The following is a 21,638-nucleotide window of genomic DNA, read 5'->3' on the forward strand; positions in this document are numbered from 1 at the left end:
TCATCGACTCTGATGAAGAGACCTCAACCGCTGAATCGGAGGCCATTTTATACGGTACCTCTACTGCTACAAGTCTACAACGACTTAGGGGAAGTGGACGTTGCGTTGGTATTTATAAGTTTGTCTCCCCTTTTTGATAAATACATATCATAATAAACACTAATCCACGGCGGCGAATTCGGAGGAAATGACGTTACCTTATCCGCCTATCTCTGGCGACAAAATGACATCATAGAGACATTGAGTCATAGCGGTCTTCTGTCCCAAAAAATCGACCGTTTTTGGCGAAAGAACCACGTTTTAATGATTTTTTTAGCCCAGTCCCAGAAGTAGGTCACACTCCAATTTTTTTAACTAATGCTAATCTCTACCAATGTTTTTGGGACATCCTGTATGATAAGACATCGAAAACTTTCTTTTGTTGGGCATTAGAATTATTCACAAATCAAAGAAATGGAAACATCTTTTCTTTGCTTTTTATTAACCTTCAGACTCGAGCCAAGTGCACCTCTAATTTGAAGTGGAAGAAAATGCAAATTTGATTTTTTTATAGGGGAGACCTAGAGTTATCTGCCTTTACAATAAGGCAATAAAAACTTTATTCCTACGGGTCCTACAAATAAAAAATATCAGAATTATGAAAAACTTCGTTATTTTGCATTTCGGAAACTCGCAGATATGACCCAGTTGTAGTTCTGAATTGAAATCGAAGAAAGCGTAAGATTAGGTGGTTATAAAGAACACTTAGAAGTATTTCTAAGCCCAATAGGATGGTTAAACTTTCACTCTTTAGAGACACGCGAGTTTTCAAAAATCAGGGGCATGAAAACCTCAATTTTGGCGTGTCAGAAACTGTCAAATTTGAGCCTAGCAGAAAGCAAGAAAAAACATAATCCCTCATTGAAAATTTTCCTGGATAAGGAGTAGAAGTTATTGAAGTTGCAGTGGAAGAGCGACCTAAGAAGGTGGTTGTTAAGGAAAAAATCATTAAAAAATGATATAAGGAAATCAAGTCTGAACAAGTCGCATCCTTCGTATTCCAGTGAACTGTGCATCTGATTAAGGTGGATGAAAGTGCAAATTTAGCTTCTTACGGGAGGAAATCATCCCCACAAGAAGACAACAATTTTTTTGAAAATATTCCAAAAATCAGAGAAGTCAAAGTTTGTTGAGTGGCGTCTAGCTGAATTTGGAGCAGAGCATTAATTTGGCTTCCCGAGTATTTAAAATATCGAAAAATCGACCTGGTAAAAAATTGTGCATATTTCATAAAATAATATAGTGAGCCTACACATGCTATAATTGTAATTAATAATGTGCTTAATTATATATTTAAGCATACTTGAGGTTCGTAGTACTACTTCTACAGGAAACACTTCATTAAATTATACCACTTTTGCCCTGAACGGTTCATGTCGCTCATCCACTAAAATGGCATGCGTATCAAACGCCATTAAGTTGTGAAAAATTCGTGCAATATAAGCATGAAATTTCCTCTGCCTGATTAGCAACGTTAAGAAAAATTCGTACAAGCTCCGAGCCGTAAAAGCATGGCGTGAAATCGTCGAGATTGCATGTCACTACGAACTTTTTATGTAACAAGACGCGACATATTGTAAACAAAACATTTATGATAGGTATTTAGCAGCAGGAGCCATTTCCCTGCATGATAATAAAGTTTTAACGAGATCCGAGTGGAGTTTAGGTCCAAAATTTATTTCGGGATTAATTTTTTCCCCGCTCTGCATATCCATAAGTCCAGAAATCAAACGACCCTTTTGGAGAGACTTGAGTTCTACTATAGAGCAAGTTTAATCAAAACCTATTTGTTGGGCAAACTTGCTTTGTCGCACAAAAATTTTCCGGGCCATTTTAAAAGTTTGTCGATTCGAAAAGTTGCCGGGGATTTTATTTAGTCTTTGCTCATGGTAAAAAAACGAGTTTCCCAAGTTAGTGACCTATTAAACTTAAATTTGCCATCGTCGCGAAATTTTTAGGCAAACTTTAGTCATCTAAAGTTATGGACAGCTAGACTTTAAAACCCTTGTCTTATAGAGATAGCTAAACGGGCAGGTGCTTTATATCATTTAAATATGCCTGCGATTGCAAAGAAAACAGGACAAAACATGCGGCAGCTTGGCGTAAATGCAAATTGGAAAACCTTCCGCCTGTAAAGGGCCCTCTGCGCCTGCTTTCAGAAAGATAAGGGCAGAGCTAATGGCCCAAGATGAATTATTTTATAGTTTTCCTTACTATTCACTTCAAAACTTACGATTTTTTACCCTCGTGAGTTCTAAATATCAATAGTACTCACAAATTTACTACCAGCCGATAGATGCGGGGAAATACATAAAATACATTCTATGCGTCATTTAACTTTGCGCTTATCTTCTGGGACTGGGCGGAAAACCCTTTCCACACGATCGGTTTTATGCTTTCTCCTTTGGAAAATTTTGTTTGAGGCCTTGCCCTGCTGATAAAAACGGATACCTGTCTACTAAGCCCTAAACGATTTTTGCATTATGCATTCAGTTATATTATAAATCTGTAAATAATCAAGCGTTTAGCCCTTGAATGCACGCAATATCTACATTAGATCAGGCTAATTTGAAAACAATAATTTCAAGGTATGTATTATTGAGTACGAATCAGAGTTTGTTAAATTATTCAGGTAATTACATCATAAGCTCTAAAATTCCATTTCCAAACTTGCTAATAATTTAGGGCCTTCAATGGGTTTTACAGGTATTACATACGGATTGCTTAGGGTTTAATTTTGTTGATTATGTGTGTGCAGCCCATGACTACGCAGAAAAAAGTCTTTGGAGTGTTCACAGTTGTGGCTTCAAGGCAACAGACAGTTTAGAGAGTGCAGGTTAACTCCAGCCATCACGTAACTCAGAAAAGAAATCTTGGCTTTAACCCCTCAACTTTGGTGCGATATTTTTCGTCGTCGTCGTAATCACGTCTTCAGATCACTTAATGGGATTGTTGAGGCAGCAATTCCTTCACTTCGCCAGATTTCAGTTTTTTCTGTCAAGTTCTGCACAACTGGCACAAGGTTAAAATTCTTTTGCTGCCCCTTTAGAAATTTCGTCCTGCGCACTGCTGCTTTTCAAAAAGTACCAGAAGAAAATTTCCGATTTGAGGGAATTGTGAACACTGAAACTAGTTAAAACCAGTGGTATGGTGCGACACCGGGAAATAAACGATTTTTTATGTTAGAAACTTATTTTTTCTCGATATTGATCCTCTAGAAATTTCGGCCGATGCTGCTTTTTTGAAAAAAGCTCGAAAATTTAGGTTTTCACAGACATTTCGAAATACTTTAAGCTTCTATAAACTCTATCAACCTATATCTATAGCTAATGTTTTCAAATGCCTGGAGTCGGGGTTTTTTCCGCAGCTGCTAGCTCTCGAATCCGTTAACTTTATTAAGTATTGACACCTCTAAAAATTCGAAATTCCTGGAAATTTTTCACCAAAAATGGATTTATTTATCAGGCTGCAGTTACCCTCATTACTAGAATCGATGGGAAGTTTAAAATAATATGGAGTATATGTGGGTTGAATTGTACAGAATTTAATTCACATATTGGAATTAGAGAGACTCTATATTATTAAAATGCATATCTAAATTCTCCGACTGATTCACGTTCACACAGAGGAACGTTTCCACATAAAGTTAATAAGACCCTTTCTTCCCATCAACCGTTTGTATCACCCTTTCTGTGCCGCCCTTCGAACACATTACGACACACCTAAATTATGTTTTCAAAAATCAATACCACCTAAAACATTTTGGGCTTCCCTTCGTTCAAATGAACAATAAAGATGAACGAAATTCAACTCAAACATCAAGCTTAGGCACTTAACAACGTTTATATTCAGAGAGGTAGCCAGGAGGCTGAAAAACCTCAGCCAGCCCTTCGTCCTTTGTTTGATTACGAGTTTATTTACCGATATTCTGTGTACATTTCCGAGCATTTAGCAACTTCCTGTGCAAAGATGACCGTTGTTTAGGGCCGAAAGTCAACACTTGCTTTGTAACTCGGTTGAGCACCCTTCAAAACGTACGGCCTCAAAGATTAGGACAAGACTGAGGATCGAGCCTCTGTATCTGCAACCAAATATTAAAATCGAATAAAAGTCTGACGAGCTCTTAAAAGGCGTAGAACCTTGGCCTGAATTTCGCCCTATTTAGCATGCAAATACCTGCGTAGGTGCCCTCCTGTATCCTTCCTTAATTTAATTCGAATCCAATTAAGTAATTATGTAAATTGGGTCGATTCCCCGAAGAGGATTTATTGATGTGCAGTTTAAACAAGCGTTCCTTGCATAAGATATATACCTCTGACCTGAATGGGTCAAAAAGCACCCAAGTAATGGGAGTTTATTTGCCTGAGTGATTTATTTGAGTGTAAAGTCGATTTAATTCTCGAAAGACCTTTTGTCAGGTTAAAATTCTGCCCTATAGGTATTTTAGAATAGATTTATCGTTCTGTGAACGATTGGTCCTATAGTTTGATAAATAACCGTACTTGGCTATAGCAATAACGGTGAAAGGTTTACCTGGTGTCCAAGACAAACAAAGGCGAATTTAAATAAACCACTAGACAGGCACACAGGAGAACTTTCAAGATTAGCTGCAATTAATTAAGAAGTTCAAAGTTTGGTGTTGTGCCCTAGCCTGAAAGGGTTTTCCTAGTAGTTTTCCGCTTGAGCTGTCCCTAAAGGGTCTTTTTTTAGTTTCGGGTGAGTGTACCTATATGGATAAACCTGAGATTTCCTTGAAATAATGCATAGACTAGCCAAGAAGCCACAATAAAAATCCGGGAAAGTGGGAAAATAACAACTGAACGTGACTTCACGAACTCTTTTCTATAGTAATGTGCGCACGCTAGTTCGTCGCTGTTTTATATCAAGTGAATTACAGTTAGCAACTGTCTTTTTCAGTGTTGAAAGTTTAAAGGCCCGTTTGAAGTTATGGTCAGAATAAATTACCAACTTGCAGCCTTGAAACTTCCTCCTTGTGTATATCCAGTTTCCTGAGAATAAATTCTATTTATGTTCTTAGTCTGGAATGCTTATGGCTGCACAATCGCGAATTCAATATCCAATGTTTAGAAGCATTGGAAAAGTCAATGTGGCACAATGGAACGCGGCTAAAACGCGAAAAAATCTAATAATGTTGCCGATAAATCTCGCATACGAAAGTTGATACATGCAGATTGAAATAAATCTCAATTTTCAAGGAGGCTAAAATTGTGTGGTACGAGAACACGGGACGATAAATATCATTATCTAGTTTTGGGTCAGGTTTAAGAATAAAGTATTAGACAAAATTGGATGGGAACTTTATTGCAACCGAAAAATCTGGAGGTAAAAAAAAGAATCTGGAAACCTATTAACACTGTAGAAAATGGTTCTTTTGGGATCTCAGGGAATGATAGTTGGAATACTGCTGCTGCTGCTTCTACTGAGGATGTTGACAAGGATGATGATGATGATGATGATGATGATGATGATGATGATGTTGATGTTGATGTTGATGATGATGATGATGATGATGATGATGATGATGATGATGATGATGATCATGATACTAATAACAAGCTAGATACCGCCACTGATAAAAATTGTCGCAAACTGTCTTGTCTTCTTGTGCGGAAACGTAGATGATTTATGGACCGTTTATTCAATGCTCACGTCTAGTTCTAGAAGAATATACTAGTGTATTTTTTGAATACATATGTTAACAACCTCTTCTTAACACTTTCAACCTTCATTGCATGCTAAATATTTCTCCGAAATATGCAAATTAATTTTTTCCCTACGAAAATATACCCAAATAACACGAAAAGTTGACGATAAAGGCGAATAAAGTTTTTCGATTCGAAATAATCATAAGTTGGGGTAGCTATGCAATGCGGATAACAATTTAAGACTATGCAAACAGTATATTACTAACTTTCCGACAAACACGCCCGTCGGTTCGGATTTCAAAGAAATAAAATGGCGTGCCACGAGGCAATATGCACCCAATCAATAAATAAGTCTCTTTGGATATCATCATTTTACCCTTTTGTGGGGGGGTTTTACGTTTTCGTGCCGCGGAAACCTAAATCTGGGCGGGCCCTGATTAGATTAAGCCTACCATTCCCAATTATCTAAAGAAATGCAGCTTATAGGAAAAAAGGCAGCGGCATTATTAAGCAAAGTGCTTCCACTTTTATCCCTCCACTTTGTCATTTTCCATTATGCTACTTAACTTTAAACGAAATTACTTAATCCACGCAGCTAAATGGCTCGGCTGCATTTTATTCTAGAAGCAGTTTTAGTCAGAATGCGGCAGGTATCTCTTGGCGCACTATGCTTCTGGTTAATCTCACAGGCCCTTCCTAAAAAACTGAACAATTTAATTAAAAAATTTAATCTCCCAAAAGCGCTTTTGTCCTACTTTATTAAACCATCCACTTCCATAAATGTCTCGTTCAAGAGAGATTAAAACCAATTTTAGTTTATGAGCAGGAACCGGAATTCACTCATAAATTGAGCGATTTTTTATTCTTTTCACCCACTAATACCGGACTAACAAATCAATCGACATAAATCCCAAATATTATCTCCACAATCAGCTCTTTCATGACGAAGTCTAAACGGCTTATTAATACCAAACAGCATAATCTGTGACTCGAAATCGATGTATTGTCCCAAATAAATCATTCGTATTAAGGCTATATCAACAATGTATTAGCATCGTTTAGCCATAATTTATTGACTTATTTTGTTCATTATTGTCCAAACAAATCAACACAGAGAAGTCAGAAAGACACGCCCTTTCCTCGCCCAAAAACAAAATTTCAAGCCTCTGGATTGGTGAATGCTAGTGATGTCAATTGGTGTATAGCGATTTGTTGAGGAGATTATTGGGCGACATTCAATAGATGGGTTTGGCTTCAAAACTAAAGATGATGTATGAAGAGATTATTACACATTTTGTAAGGTTATCGAACTTAAAAGTTTTAAGATGCGTGCGAAAAAACTCCCGGGCAAGAGTGCTTTGTAATTTCTACTTGTATGTCGTAACTAAATTTATTTAAAGTTGAACTTATCTACGATGTGCATGCAGTACTCAAAACTTGTTTCAGAGTCTAGCCAATGCTCTGTATGAAATAATTAAAGTAAGTACATATCTCCGAACATACCTCGATATTATATGCCTGTTTTCATCCCATCTCTATATGCATATTCTTAATTAGCTAAAGCAACTTTCTTAATTCCATAAAGAAAATTTCTGCTCGCACACTGTTTTGTTTTTCTTGAGCGCAAGCAAGCGTCGGGACGCTCTCAGATGTAATAGACAACCAAAAGGGAATTAGCAAGTTCCCTAATTAGTTGCCGTTTTGTGAGGAAAATTCTCCAAGCCTTCTAAGTGACGGCTAATAAGTGGAAAATTTGCTTTTTAAGTAACCTGTAAAGGGTAGTTGTGTTCCTGTGAAGGGTTAGTTGCATTCATCAGAACTGTCTGTTGAAGTATAAGAAGTAGCTTGAAGGAACATCTGTTAACAGAGGCAACAGAGCATCTTGAAGAAAATCGAGTTTTCCGCGTTTAACTCTGAGGAGACCCGTTTCGTGCGCTCCATTCAGAGATCTCAAACTCAAACCCCAAGGAACTTCAATTACAATCTTTCCCGGACCTTCTTTTCAACATAAACAAAGCCGACTAAATTTAAAAAAACAGGCCACAAGCCAGAAATTAAAAACCACCGCGACAAATTGAGCTTATTCGTCACAGGGGGGGCTTCAAGAGAAAATAATCCCCTTTTAATTTTAGTTCCCGGTCCGCAAATTCAAGCTGACAAACTCAACGCTCATACAGGGTCCACTCCTCTAATTAAACCAGAGAAGGTCCATAAAAAGACAAATCCGAGGGTTCAATGCTACGTAATGGACCAGCAGAATGAGGGACAAATTAAAATGTGGCTGTATATGCGCGGATGTGGTCGGTTTATCGCTCTATGGAAATTAATGGATTGCTGTATTATTCGGGTTTACAGTTGACGTTTCAGAACTCATGTTAATGTTTCAGAGAGGCCCATGGAAGAGAGAATATGTGTATAGGGTGGACCATCTAAAATGTAATAAAAGGGAACAGCCTGAATCACCTCAAAGTTGTTTGTAAAGGTTAGTGAAAAATATTGTCACCACTACTTTCAATGACGTAATAAAAGTTGACCTAATTTCGAAAATTCTCTATTGGGTTTTCCAATCTTACTGCTTTCCACGTGTAGAAGGACCTGAACACCGACCGATTCAGAGCTTTCGCAGAAGGGCTACTTCGACGCGCCACTGAGTACTGCCGTGCCACTAACACCCCACATTCATCGGGGACCTAGTGGGAGTCGTTAGAAAGCATTGCCGACTAAATAGAGTTATTTATCTCCTATTAATTAAGCAGAGCTCGCTCTGAAAGACAATATAGGAGAGGAATCTTCATAGTACTTCTTCATAGTGTTCGAGAGGTGGGCCCCTCCTAGGCACAGGGTCGGAGCCACCGCTTGGCTTCGAGAAGACCTCCTGTTTTTTTTATGGAATGGGATACCTGTAAAGATGACGGGTGGTTTTGTAAAGGGACAGAGGACCTTTCAACGTGGAAGGACAACAGGTGGATCGGGGCGCGAAAGGACCCCTTATGTAAGGCTTAATGTAGTGTATCACTTCACCTCATTCCCATGTGAAAAATATTGGGAGACGACACCCTCTTAGAAGGGTAAATTTTGGGCAATAATTTACACGGCGAAAGCTGCCCCCACATAAATAAACTTCAAGTAATTCAGGCTTTTTGTCGACAAATTCATTTGCCTTTATTTACGTTTTGGATGGGTATATATAATCTAGGGTGGGATTTCCATGATTTTCCAGCAACTTGAACTTTGAAAAAGGTCTGAAATGTCATAATTGGAAACTCATTTCCATCTTTTGCTCCCTTCAAAAGTTGTTTAATATTAAAAGCTGAATGACGGAATTATCTGAGGGTCACACCCTGAGTAGGTAGAAGATAAAACGATTTTCTTGTAAAAGCAACAATGCCCTTAGAAATTATACATGCATTAAGTCAACGGTGGGTTTGGAAACCCGCTTAATTATTTATTATTATTCCCTGGATATGCATTGGGACTCCGACTCTAATTAAGAATGGATAAAGAACAAGTTGAGAGTAATGGAGTGACGGGGAGCTACAGTTTTCGATGAAGCTTTTTAAAGTTTTCACCTAGAATTTGAGGAAGGGGTTCAGGTTAGTTCAGGTTATCAGGAAGCCGAACAAAACAGAAAAGCAGGAAAGAAAAAAACTTTCTGAACTAGATCTGAGGTTTTCAAGCAAAACTTTGTTAGAACTGAAAACAATCCGTTAGTAAGGGTACTTTACAAGCGAAGTTTAGTTTGACCCACTTTTTGAGTTTGCTGTTAATTCAATCTAATCTTCCAATCTTAAAATCATGATAATGCCCACAGCATTTGAAAAGAAAACGCAGAAACTCTGTCAACACCGTCTTCAGAATTTTTCCGGTGACATTAGCCGTTCATCTCTCTCCCCCTTGTAGGCTTTGCGAATCTTGTAGGCCATGACATCTGAACAAATGAACGATGCGCGGTTGCCATGTTCTTGAAATTGTTAAAAAACTAGAATTTAATTTCAGTTTCCAGCGAGTGCTCCACGTATATCGAGTGGAAATGAGCTGAACGAAAGAAATTGCGAGAAATCTTCATCTGAAAACGCAGATTTTCCTCCGACGTGTTTTTTATGTTGTTTGTATTCAGCACCGATCGTTAAGTCTTAGCCATACATGCAGAAATCAGCACAGATACCTCAAACGTGAACAATTATTTCAAGTCCTTGTATTTCAATAAAATAAACTGTAGAGATTAACGATATTTGTGCCGAATAAATTTAAAACAAAAATAAATTGAAACGAACGCGGAATAATGTGATATTTTAAACAAATGATGCGAATTTGTCTATTTTCTTTCTCGGAGCCAAACAGTGAGTGAATACATATATAAACTGAGATTTTATTAGGTCTGTGTAGGATTTATTTTAATAGATGTTTGATGATTAACTTAGGTAATAATGTTGAAAAATAAGTCATGGGGATGAGGAAGGTCAGCAAAATAAGTGAGATCCTGGAAGAAAAAGTGAAAGAAGAAAAAATAAAGTCGCAATATGAGGATACTCTAGAGAGGTGTGTTAATGAGGATTATTCGCGCAGAGTTCTTCCTATAGTAATTCTTGAAGAAATGAAAAGAGGAATAATTTCAGATTTAGCATTATAAGAATCGAGGACTCACTGTCATTTTTGCTTCGAGCTCTGCTATTTTTCGGCTCTGAATTTTGTGCTTCTGATTTTTTTCGTCCAAAACCAGGCAAACTCGCCGTTCTAAAAGCAAACTTGCACCCACTGCCAATTTCTAGACATAAAAAAAATTCGAAGCCCCATTTATAATTATTAAACCGAGCAGCTATATCAAACTGACCTTTAGTAGCAGCGTCGGCCACCCTCGAAATCACGACACTGAATAATTAATTTAATGGACATTCGAGAGGGATGGGGCTTATTACTTATTAAAACAAACTAGCACGCACATAGCTGGGTGTGAGCCTAAATGAAGGCAATTTGTTAAAACTTTTACGTATCCGATTATATGGGGAAGCCGTGTTAGCTAGTTTGAAGCACGTCAAAGAGGTCCACCCTCTCTAGGGAGCCAGCACTGCATGTGGTGATTTGCCATGCTCATAGATGGGTGTTTATTTGAACCTGCCCATTCGCACATAATATCCGTTTTTACGTCCCTCTAATGTAAACCCAATAAAAGCTTCACCAAAGCTAAATCGTGTGAATATTTCGCAATTACATCTCATAGAACTAGAAACAGATTTCTGTGCAAACGAGCTCATTGATAGGTGAATTTCATCCGGTGGTGTGGAAGTTAGGAGTAAACACTTTCATGGTATAAACACAAAAATAGTTGGATGGGAAATTTAAGAGCACTAAATACTTTTGCTAACTATGTTATTTATTTGTAGGTGAAGTTCATTCGAAAATCCACCTTTAGGCAAATAAATAGACAGAAGTTTCGAAATAAATTACGGGGTTTTGTAAATTGTTTTGTTGAAAAACTTCCTAGAAATTCCACTTGGAAAACAATAATCAGAACATTCAAACCAGAAGAACACAATCTCGGGAATTTTGCGACCGAATTTCCCTTAAACAAGAAAAAATTCTAATCTAATACAACGAAATTTCAAAAACTGTTTTACACAGTATATCTGTTTTCCTTGTGGAAGCACTTTTTCAGAACAAACCGTTTTAAGCCACGTTTTAAATAAACGTTTATTCACAGGCGCAGACGTTTAGTTTTCGAGATACAAGAAGTTAAAGCTTCACTCATCTTTTTCAATGAATAGAAGATTTATTTTCTGCGAGAAGTAGTTTAAATTTATATTTTTTTTGCGCTTACGGAGAAGTACAATGAATATGGGATAAATAAAACTTCAAAAGAGAATTTACAAGCTTTCACAAGTTTTAAAATATTTATTTCAAATTTTAACGTGAAGATCGATTTACCTCTTTCACGACAGGAGAGCTTTCCAATTTTTATAGACATGATGAACAACAGGAAAACTCAAAAATGTGCGTTTGAGCCCAATGAGAGCAAGGATGGGGATTAGAAAATTAATTCGTTTGTAACAAGGGTGGCACTGCGTTTCCGTTTTAAAATCGCACTGCTCAAAAATTTAAATATCAAAAGTACAGACTCGCAGTGTTTTATGAAGGAACTGGAATTTTCAGAGTAAGCAGCGAAAAACTGACATAGAGACCATCAAACTTCTAGAAATTTTGGTGAAAATTGTACTTTTCTATATTCAACGCCTATTGATATCACGCGTCTTTGAATTTTTGCCAATTTTTGGCATTGGGAAAATCCCAAGTAAATTGGAATTTTTTTTTTTAATCGCAAAAAGGTACCAAAAGTTGCAAACAATGCCGGAAAAATTACAATTTCCCTGAAGTTTCACAACTTCCCTGGAATCCAAATATGCCTGTTGGCAAATTGAAAAAACCTCTGAAGGGTCTTAAAAACCCTCAAGGGCTTGCGGGAATTTCTAGGGAATTACAAAAAAAAAATTGATATTCGAAAATTCCTTCGGATTGATTCTAAATTGCTGCGGAAATTGGAGGGTCTCATCGAAAACCTTGGAAAATCTTTTGAACGTCAAAAAAATTTCAAGAATGTCTAAGAAAACAAACACTATTATCGATAAGTTAAGGAGTAAAATCTCTTCAAAACCGGAGTACAGCAATTGGAAAAATTCTCGAGAAGTGTCAACAAAGTTCCAAGGATTGTAAAAAAAGCCCAAAAAAGCCGCTCAAAATTTTGTGGAAATTTAAAACTCCTTCGAAACAACTCTAAATTCCTGCGGAAGCTAGAAAAGACCTTACACTTCCCTCTCTCCTAACAAAGGGACTAACTTCTGCAGGGAGTTAGTTAGAAATTAGGAGACACCCGGTATAATCGCAAGGTACTTTTGAATTCACATTAGCACCGTGGATTAATATTTTCAGATTATTCTACTTTCCAATAGAATAACGCTTCTCAAAGTACTGACAAGTCCCAGACGTTTCCGTGGAATGAGTCGCTTCGGGCTAGTCGATCCAGAGACCCTTCACAGACAGCATGAAATCCAGAATTAATGACGCATGCCTTTCCAAGCCGCACAAAAAAAAACCGAAAAAAGGGTAATTGGCCACATAATAGAAGGAAAATACTTTGACCGAGGTATGTTTAGGGCTAAACAAATGTTGCTTGCTGGCGAGTGTTTGATAAGGGATTGTGTAAACTGTACTCGGTGGGACTGAAGTGTATTTCTTTTATTCCTCGTGCGGTTTATTAAAAACCATCGGCGATTTGTCACTGCCGAGTTAACACAAGGACGAAGCAGAGCTAATTTGCTCTTCTCAAATAATTGAAGAGCAATAGCTTTTAAAGTATCAATTATTCAAAATATAATAACGGCGAATGCACATTTCGACGGAAAATAAACAGTAATATTGCCACGTGAAAATAAACATCACTTACAAATACCACGCTTAATAAAGCAGAATTTATGAATACCTCTGGTAGATGGCAATCATTTGCCTTTTTGCGTCCTACAAAATTGATGTATCACATTATGAATTAAATTAGTAATTATTGATTGGAAATTTTCCAATTCAAACCAAGAAAGCCCCATGACGCCTTGACCTACATGTATATCTAGGGAAATTTATAGAAGGTTAAAATTAAGCCTAACTGACCAACTCTGTCATTGTTTGTGACATCTTTAAAAATGTCCCTTATAGGCGGTTTTAGGCCCTTCATTAACGTCACTCTACTCGGAAACATGCTGACGAGCATTTTCAATTAGGCCCTGGACTTTGTTTTACATAATGTAATTAATCCGGTAATTTTTTCCCCGTCCGCACTCGTCGTTGCCAAAATTGCTTCTGGATCACTGCCTTTGAAAGTTAATTAGGATTCTTAGATGGCGACTAATTATGGAAACGATTGGGGAATGTCAATGACGAATTGGCTAAAGCTGGAAGAAAATGAGAATTTGAGGTATTGCTAAACATTCTTTTCGAGGGTGTGGTTAAAAGGTTTTAACGACAAATGTGGCGATATGTGAAATTTTGCTTGAGATTTGATCTTATTCTATACGTTCTCCTTACATTAGTGGCTTTTTTCGGCTAATTTTGAGAGATAAAATCCACGATTACGGTATTAATCTCGACATGCAGGCGCTCCAATTGCTGGAGGTCTACTTCTTCTCGTCCTGTCGATTTATCCTCATTATTGAAGGAAATGAGGTTAGTTGAAATCGATTTTATCTATGCGTTCGACCGCAGGAATATGGACTTTTCCGATAATTCAGGGACGCAATAAGTCTTAACAAATGACATATTATGCAACAAGTGCTGGAAACAACATTTTGCGCACGACTATGACAAGTGATTTTCGCACGTGTTTCACACTACACTTCTTGAGAAAAATCAGTTTACTGGAAAACAACGGACTTTCTCTCGGTTTGTCCTGCAGACACGAATCCCACAGACCTACACAAAGACTACCCACATATACGAAGTTTTTTGAAAATCTCAGTAACACGAAAAGCCGGGACAAAAGGAGCTTTCCACTATCCATAAGCTTAAGCAATTTTCCTTAAAAGGGAAACTTGACGAGGAAAATTAGCGAGGATTAAAGCGCCTTTTTCCTTAGGAAGATCGGATCTCAGGTCTAAAGGCACAACATTTGAGGTTTTTCCAAAATATAAGAAAGAGGAAATGACGTAAAAACGAAGCTTTATTGAATTGAAAAAAAAACATTAATTTTTCCATCAAATGAGATCTTGCTTATAAAGACTAATAGATTAGAAACCAACGCACTTTCCCTCGGGTTTTCCAGCGGAAACGGATATTTGACTTACACAAATAGAACTCGCAAACGCGAAGTTTTTCGAAAATCTTAGAAACACGGAAAGCCCCGACAAAAGTAGATTTTTATCATCGATAAGCCTATTTGCTTTAAAAAGGAAACTTGATGAGGAAAATCAACGAGGTGGAAAGTGCCTTTTCCCAAGGTTAGCTCAGGTTGAGATCTAAAGGAACTACATTTGAAGGTTTTCGAAAATATTAGAAACATGAAACACGAAAGAAGCTTAACTCCATCGAAAAGAACATGAATTTTCTCATATTATGAGATCTCTTAGACATAAATCAGTAGGCTGGAAAGATGCTTTTTTTTGTGGAAACGGGTCTCCGATCTACAAGCACCACATGTGAATTTTTCCGAAAATACCAAAAATGCGAACAGTCCTAATTTATGAAATCTTTCATAAAAGGATCTGGAGGAGGGGAAACACTAAGGTAAAGCCGCATTTTTTTCCTTATAAATATCGCGATCTCAACCTATTACAGAAGTGTCGTAAGTTTTTCTAAGTTTTAGATATATTAAAAATATAAAAAAAGCGACTTTTCGCCATCGAAAATGGAACACATAAAATCTTCCCAGCTATTTTCCTGCATACCTGTCAGCAAAAGCTTCTAACGACTTGGCAAATAGGGATATCCCTTATTACCATAAAAATCCCAGCACCCCTTCCCTTTCAACGATCCCTGAACCTTTCCCCAATTTAAACCAGAATTGTAAATAATCAGCATAATAAATATAACTTTATGCTACTTTATCGTGAAAATGTATCGTTAATCAGGAATATAGACATCCATTTCTCTATATTTTAACAAAAATTGTTTATAGGTGCGATAATAGAGCCGAGTTTTAGCTTATTTTGTTTTCGTTGCTGGTAATTTGTTAAAATGCCGTTTATTATAAATGCATAAATTGTTTACGTTTGTCTGGGGATTTCAAGAAATTATGAATTATTTTGAACTAACAAAGAGACTCGTAAACTTTCGAAACTTACCTATCACGCTCACAGCCCTTAAAAAAATCACCCCTCAGCCACTGAAATCAACCCCACTGAAAATTACAAAAGTCAAACGAGATTTAATATTACTCTCAAGGAGTTGCTGTAAACAATTTCTTTTTGTTGTGAAGAGCGCGTACTTTCGGACACTTTTCGGCGTCGCGACACCAAGCGTCGTACTCAACGAGGCGCGTTGCGGAAAACTGAAGAAAAGCCGACGGCCGCCGCCGGTAAATAGTGGCGCATCGCGACGCCCGATCGGACCATATCGTGGGGCGTCGGAAAATTTGAGGGACAGGTGAAAAGCGAATAGTGCAGGTGTAACTGATGCAGTTTTAGATTGTGTCATTCGGTCAGATGGTTACATGGTTTTTTAAATGATTTCCGTTGTTTTGACTGTTCAGCTTTTTAACAAAATTCGAGGATCTGGCTAAGTAATGGCAATTTCAAACAGAAAACTCCTTTCGCGCGCCCCTGAGTGAGTATATAGAGATACACAGGTGCACATGCCTGTATTATTGGTCTTTTGAGGGATGACGTCTACTTAACTATGCATTAAAATGCCGTGCTAGCTCTATGAGCTCTGTTGGGTAAAGTGGGCAAAAATGCAGACATTGCCATTTCTCCTCAGCTTTTAATCAAATCTGGGCACTTTAATATGCGGCTTTGTGTTTTGGGCGGTGGGATAAACGACTTCAGCAGATTCGCCCTCGAAATGGCTGCGATTGCGAATGGGAACAATACGAGTTAGTTGGGGTTTAAATTGTTAATGTTTGGATAAGGGAGCAGTAAAAAAATCAGGCGTAGTACGCCAATGGTTTCCGTGGAAACGTATGTCAATTTTCAGAAAAGTAGACACGTAAAATGCAGTGGCGTGGCTTGTTCTCAAACATTAGACCGAGTGTAAAGGGTGCAGGAGCTAGAGCTACAGATTTCCTGACAAATCTCTTTGCAAATCGAGGGGCAATAGGATTTTGGGATATTCAATTTTAAGAAAGATAGAGATTCTTTCTATTAAAGACAGTAGCGTTGCTGGTTCCTAAATACACTACAAATTTAACCCCTCTGGAAGTCAGCAACTTTTGAGGAAATGGATTGAATTTTAAGGTTGACAGAGAAGCTTTTAGACTTGAAATACATGCAAAAAGATAGTAGTGTAGTGTACTTGTGAATATTAAAATAGCGTGCACACAACCAACGAAGTTCATGTGAAGAGAATATAGAGCAATAAAAACTGTACCACCGCATAGCATAGTCACCTCAACTAACCTAAATTAACTCAATTTTCTATGTCTGCTTTTCTACAATTTCCCTCCTTTTCCCTGATTTATGATTCACGTCCTTTGCTATACTAAATCGACATACACAAACAAGCCGTGAATGCTGGCTGACACCGTTATGATTTTTTAATAACAAACGTAAAAAGTTTAAAGTATAACGCACGGGGACGTCCATAATGCGGAGATCCGAACGCAATGTCTGCTTTCCATATACGTACGTTAGATGAAAACAAAATTATTCGAGAATCGCGGGAACAACAAAGATACGCTAAAATTTATTTATGTTGAAAACCGGGAAAAAGTATTAAAAATTTGCAATCAGTAACCGCATTAACATGTTATTGAACCAATTTTTTTCCGTCCAGGAGTGTCCAGCAATCTGGACAAATGTGCTCAACAGAATGGACTTGCTATGCCTAAAAACAAGCTAAATTTGAAAAACATGATAAAATCCAATTTGATCCAAAATGAGAAAGTTGGAAAAAGGAAAATATTTAACCAAAAAAAAAAGTTCAAAGGAAACACCGAGCTTTGAACCTCGCACCTTCACATTGAGAAACCAATACCGTCTCGCAGGGATCAGCCGTTGATGGTTTGTCTACGAGCTTTTTTATATAAAATTTTTATTACGAATGCACCCCCCCGCGCCCCAGACGGGGAATTATCATTGACTTTAAACACTGCAAAAAGGGGGACAGGACCTGTCGGTAAAGCCTGGAAAACCTTCGTAAGATTCTCAATTTTCATTCGTCATCTAGTTTTACCCGGGTGGGGCCGCATTTTCGTAAGGCCAGTGATCAAAATTGAATATTTACGAATTGTCGTGAATAAATTTCCAAGTGATATTTGATCGAAAGAGAGATAGACGCGTGAATGAGCCGAGTGGTCATTGTTACGGTGATTACGCGCAGAGCGATAATTTTTCGCTTGGGATTTCGGGAAAATTTGCATTTATTTTAAATGAGAATTACGGTCCCCAATCGATTCTTCGGGGAAGACACGTAAATCCGCCACGTAGTGGGGAAACTCGGAAGTTCGATTTGAGCCTGTACAGAAATTTCTAGCTCTTAAGGGAAAATTCAGAAATTTGGGGCCAAATAGGGCTTGCCAACGTAGAAGCAAAAAATTCGCCAAAAAATCTTCAAACCTGGCAAACGAGCACTTAAAAAAAGATAAATTTGCCTTTGGCACGCCACTGCTCCGGCCTCTTTTGCCAGACTGCCCTCCGAACAGAGCGTTGGAAAGCCCAAGCATTCCTCTTTCAGCCCCAAACAGTCTACGAGCAACCGTCCGTCCTCCATGGTAACAAAAGTCCAAAACTACACAAAATAGGTTCAGAAAAAATTTTAAATCTATATATTTAAATACCATGGTTCCTGGAAATGGCCATATAATCCAGGGCGACCCGCGATTAATTGGGGACTACCAAAGAAATTGGGCTTTTACCGAATTACTTTGTCCAGTCGCCAAAACCTCTGTTGGGTTTTTAGCGTTCTAGTGCTTAGGGCGTGATTGTGCGATCTCAGGAAAACAATTACGTATGATAAATAAAATAACGAATGAGTGAGTGAAAAAAGGGAAAATCTGCCTATTCTGCAACAACATCGGCATACACCTCAAAACAGGCACAGGCATTTTAATTCTTTCGCGTGGCCGCGTTGGGATAACAAGAGCGAAAAAATGCTCGTAAAATGAAATAATCTATCTAAAAAATTGAATTAGAGACCTACACAGGTTCGCGATAGTGTGAACCGAAAAAAAAACGATTTTTTTCGCGTTAACGAAAGTTGTATGTAAAAAGTAATAATCATATATCAAAGTAAACATAAAAAACTTATTAAAGTAAACAATAGTAAGAATAAAAACATTAAACAAAAAAGTTGCTTTTTTTTTAAATCCGATATTTTTTTTGTTTCTGAGGAATTCTTATTTTTTCGATAAAGGCGTTACGGCTCAATTTTTTTATAACAAGTAGATCGGTGACGTCAACGTCATTCTCTTCTGTCCACTAAGTGACTGTATTTAAATCGTTTATAGCACTAACCAATGAAATTTTATTGCAGGATTTTATTCGGCCTCTTCATTCTTCAATATCGTCATCTCTAAATTCATTATCACATTCATTCCACTCCAATACATCAGATTCTTCAAATGCTTTTTAAATCCTTCAAATGATTTTAAATTAAGATCAATTTTAGAACTGGAGTAGCTACCTGTGCTGCTACTCCGCCTGGTCCGTAAAAGTTCAAGCGATTTGAATATTGAGTTTTCGTTATCTCATCGGCGTTTCAAAATTGCCAGTGATACATTTTCGTCTTCATCATTAGATAAGTTTGAAAGAACTCCATCTAAAATTTTCTTTCAACGCTTTTCAATAGTTTTTAGATTAACTTGATTCCAAGTTGCCATTAAGTCGAGAACTACATCTTTAATCGTCAATTTCTTTAAGGCGTCGGAAACATTCATGTGTTTTTCTATTACAGTAGATATAGAAGACTGTTCTTGTAGTATAATTTCATTAATCGAATAACGTTTTGGTCCATTGGTTCTATGAGAGATCTAATATTAGGGGAAAGATACAATGCTTGAATCGTCGCTTTTTAATTCGTCTTCAGGTGGATGAGATGGCACGTTATCCACTAAAAGTAGAGTTTTTATAGAGAAACCTTTATCCTTTGGAGATAGTTTCGCCTACAGGTACATATGTGAGTAATTTTATGTAATTTAAGATGGAATGAAAATGTCATCTAAAATGGAAAAAATTAAATTATACCTGAGGTACAAACGAATAGTAGGACCAATGTTTGAAAATGGTAGCAGTTACTCAAGCCGATTTTGAATGATCGTAGCCGACAGGACAATTGAAATGTTTAAATAATTTAGGTTTGGCAGCTTTACCAAAAACCAGTAATTTTACTTTACATTTTCCAGTAGCATTGGTGCATGCCAAAAATATTATTCGCTGCTTTTCGGTTTTCCTTCCAGCAGCAGTTTTTTCTGCCCCCGAGACAAATGTTTTGCCTGGTAACAATTTCCAATGGAGCTCTGTTTCATCAGCATTGTAAAGCTGCTATAATGTAATGTGAAGCTCTTCTATTTTTCTCTTTATTTGACTTTTAAATGGATCTACAAGTTCTGGTTGAGAAGATAATTTTTCCCCGAAATTAAAAAAAAAAAAACGAATTCCAAAACTCTTTTTAAAGCGATATAACCATCCATTCCTGGCTGTAAATAGTCCATTATTCTCCCCGATTTGGGAAGGAATTAGCTTTGCTTTTTGCTTAATCATTTCGCCCTTCATAATAAAATTTTTCCTTCGCCAACCGAGAAACCATTTATACAACTTTTTTTCTATTCTCGGGAAATCAGAAGTTTTTAATGTTCTCCTTTTACCTGGTCCGACATAGGTATCCCTCACTGCCATAGAATCCATCTCTTTTTTCTGTTTAATCTTAGAAATTGTAGATTTAACAACACCATATTTCTTGCCAAACATGTCACCGTTTGCCCGTAATTTAATTCTTGAATCACAAGCGATTTCTCAGACAAAACGTTTCTTTTTACACAGAAAATCCATATTTCTCCGTGGGGTTTTTCCCCGACATCGTAGCGGGGATATACTCAACTGCAAAATATTCATTTTCTAAGGTACGGGCCGTTATTTCCGTAACTGAAAGTGCAGTTGTTTAAGTTATATGGCGATCTGTGCAAATTTTTACGTTGTTCACGTTACGCGGATTTTCCGTTACGCAGACTTCACATTAACGTGAGTCTACTGTATATGAAGAATTCTGAACCATTTAAAATTCAAAATTTCCGGATAATTCGCAACCGCTTCAGGGGAATTTTATGATTTGAGCCGAGGCGGTGTGCAGTATTTTTCTGGATTTAGCAGATCAGCAGAATCGATCTTACAACGGAGGAACGGAAACGTGAAGGAACTGGATGTTTCTGAATTCTTAAGCAACCTGATTTTCGATTCCTCCTCTTCCAGTCAATTATCTGCAATTTTTTAGAAATTGGTGCAGATTCTCGAACGATTTCAGTAAAATTCGACACCTTAAGGGCTTCTCTCTATAGAGTTGAGGAGGCTCAAGATGCTGAGGGGTAATTTTTCTTACACCTTGACGAAATCTTCCGACACCGAACTGAACGATACGAAGGCGATTTATCCTCCACCGACAAATTTAATATTCGTATATATATAATACAGTATATAAACAATCTTTATTTCTACCTTCAGAAATGGCCTATCGACCCTGTGATCTTTCTGCTCATGCTACAATTTCTTAGATGGAAGTGTCTTATTCTAATGCTTTACAAGTTAACAATATTTGATTTATAGTTTTAAAAAAGAAAAACCCAAGAAAGGGAAAGAACAAACGGGACGAACACTCATCAGTAGTTTATCTCTGATAGTGCTCTATTAAGGTGTTTGGAGGGAAGAGAATTCGGGAGTGTCTTGTCTGTCTCGTTAAACAGAACTGCGTCAGTATGGTCCAGTTGTGAGGATTGCCCTTCCATTTTTCCTGCAGTTGTAAAGACCTGTCCATTATTTTTATCATGTGTGTGCGTTCGTATAATAACTGGATGGGTGGATTGTGTAGTAGGTTTTTCTGGTGAGTTAGTTCTATAATAAGTCTAAGTGCTATTTGTTCTGTTGTTTGTATATACCGTTTCGTTTCTTCTGATGCATTCGCCCTTAGTACGTATCCATAGTGTAATAGTGGTCTGCAGATGGCTTTGTAAATTGTTGTTGCAGTTTCAATGCTGATTCCTTTGCTCTTGTACGTTAATAGTCGGAAATGTTTTGCGCTTTTAACGATTTCAGA

General features: G+C 37.4%; 1 protein-coding gene across 3 annotated transcripts in view; it reads right to left on the minus strand.

Moving 5' to 3' along the window:
- Positions 1-15,736, minus strand: part of LOC136416403 (heterogeneous nuclear ribonucleoprotein C) — a 138,109-nt gene extending 122,373 nt beyond the window's left edge. For 2 of the 3 annotated variants that reach the window (XM_066401556.1, XM_066401554.1), the window contains exon 1: positions 15,524-15,736. The gene's annotated coding sequence lies outside the window, so the exon portion shown is untranslated. The remainder of the gene's footprint in view (positions 1-15,523) is intronic. The other variant, XM_066401557.1, reaches the window with a different exon arrangement.
- Between the last annotated feature and the right edge of the window lie 5,902 nt (positions 15,737-21,638).

Source organism: Euwallacea similis, chromosome 23, assembly GCF_039881205.1.
Source record: "Euwallacea similis isolate ESF13 chromosome 23, ESF131.1, whole genome shotgun sequence".
NCBI lineage: Eukaryota > Metazoa > Arthropoda > Insecta > Coleoptera > Curculionidae > Euwallacea > Euwallacea similis.